This window comes from Pyrgilauda ruficollis, unplaced genomic scaffold, assembly GCF_017590135.1.
Source record: "Pyrgilauda ruficollis isolate IOZ18807 unplaced genomic scaffold, ASM1759013v1 scaffold75, whole genome shotgun sequence".
NCBI lineage: Eukaryota > Metazoa > Chordata > Aves > Passeriformes > Passeridae > Pyrgilauda > Pyrgilauda ruficollis.
Window position 1 is genome coordinate 14,628 of NW_024529377.1, and position 2,336 is coordinate 16,963.

A 2,336-nucleotide genomic window follows, 5' to 3' on the forward strand; every position below is an offset into this window, starting at 1 on the left:
GGGTTTGCTCCTTGGCCAAACTCCAGGGCATCAGATGGGCCCCCGACATAGTCATCTCCACTCTGGGTGCTTTTCAAATGAGAACCAAGTAGGATCCAAGACTAGCTGAGGTTAGAAGGGACTGGTGAAGGTCATTTAGTCCAAATCTCCTGCCACTGCTGAGGACATCTTCAAGCAGATCAGGCTGCTCAGAGCCCAAGCCAACCTGGCCTTGAATGTTGCCAGGCTTGGGGCTCCTCCCAGCCCTCTGGGCTGTCTGTGCCAGTGTTCCAGCCCTCTCCTAGTAAACAGTTTCTTTCCTAGAGCCAATCTGAATTGAGTGTCTTTTAGCTTAAAACCGGTCCCCCTTGTCCTCTCGCAAATGTCCCTGCTAAAAGATATGTCTCCAACTTTCTTAGAAGCCCCTACAACTATTGAAAATCTCCCTGGGGCTTGCTCTTCTCCAGGCTAAAGCACAACTCTCCGAGCCTTTCCTCAGAGGAGAGCTCCCACCTTTTGGTCATTTCTGTGGCCCTCTTTTGCTCCTGGGTGCTGTATTCAGGTTTGCTTGGTAGCAAAGGGACTAAGTATTGCAATGCCAGGGACAGGGGCTTGAGGAAGACATTGAAAGCAGTCCCTGCCAAGCAGTTTTAGATTGCTCTGTGGGAAGGCTGCGGCTGTTGGGGAGCTCATTGTGAGCATCTGAGGGCACCCAGCTTGTCCCTCCTGGCTCACTCTTATAGGTTTCTGTCAGCCACATGGGGACAGCAGCACAGGATTTGTGCCAGCCCCATGTGCTGCCTGGCCTGGTCAAGTAGATGAGAACCGCTGTGGCTTTGCTGCCAGGTTTTGTGGCAGACAAGGAGCTGGTGACGGGTCCACTTCCTTGGGTGTGCCTGCTGTGAAGGAAGATGCCTGCCAGCATAGGAGTGGGCAGGGCATGCTGAGGCAGACCCTGCTCTTCCTGCAAGCCAGAGCGGAGCACCTCTGCACCCTGCTGCTTGTGTCCTTGCTCCTGGCTTGCTGCTGAAAACCTGCATGTCCAGCGGTCCTGAGAACAATGTGGGATCTATTTTTCAGAGCTCTTGGGAGTCTCTTGAGGAATGCCTTATGCCGCACTTCTCTCTTGGACACTCAAATAGCCCCTGTCTGTAGAAAAGAGAAGCTTGAATAAGTCTGTTGACTCTCCTGAAAGGAATAAATTTTTAGGGCAGCAAGCAGCAATCCCACAGTGATGTCAGGACAAAAATCTCATCAAGTGACAACACCATGAGGAATGGACTAGTGCAGTTCTGGGCTGTGTTTGCCTGTGATAGCAGCATGCTGGACAGGAAGGCAGATGTGCTGATGGTGCCCTCAGTCCGATGTCTGTGAACTTCTGGGCGCTAGAGGAATCCAGCTTGACCCTGTTACAAACTCAGTTTGGAAAATAACAGTTCCTTTTTCCTTTGTCTCTTTTAATTTGGTTTGTTCTGTTTCTTTTTCCCTTTGGGCAGCATCCATTTCCGCAATCAGCGGAACCTCTCTTAAGCCTCTTTTGACAGCCTGATTGCTGTCCTCCCTGCAGCAAGGGAATGCAGGAAGCAAAGGAGATGACAAGGACCACCTCAGCACTTGGAGAACAGAGCCTCTGAGAGCAGGTAGAAATCCTGAGGAGAGAGGGGCCCGGATACAGGCAGAGCTAGGAAGGAAGCTAGGAAGGAAGGTGGCATCTCCTTTTCTCCCACCTGCTGAGCCTCCTTCTGAATTTCTGCTTAGGACAGCATTGCTGGAGGGCACAGAGTCACTACTGATGTGCACTTTTCAGGTGGGAGGTGGTGCGAGGCATGAAGCTTCCACTGATTATTTGGGGAACTTGGCTGGGACTTCATGTGGAAGTGCCTTCCTCCCCTCACCAGAAGCTGGAAGGGCAGCGTTTGGAGGCCCAGCAGCTGCTGGCACAAGGGGAAAACTTCCTGACAGAGGTACAGAAGGAGCAGGAGAAAAGGCTGCTTGAGATGAAGCAGGAAGTTGCCACCATGCAGACTGAACAAGAAGACATATGAAGCAGAGCCAGTCCAAAGGCAAAGGGTATGAAAAGAGAGTTTCGGTGTTGTTTTGGACTGCTCTGCGCTCCTTATGGGCACTGTTTCTCTGGACACTGTCTGTCTGGGTGGCATTGTCCAACAGCTGTTCCCTGTCCGGGTTTGCTCCTTGGCCAAACTCCAGGGCATCAGATGGGCCCCCGACATAGTCATCTCCACTCTGGGTGCTTTTCAAATGAGAACCAAGTAGGATCCAAGACTAGCTGAGGTTAGAAGGGACTGGTGAAGGTCATTTAGTCCAAATCTCCTGCCACTGCTGAGGACATCTTCAAG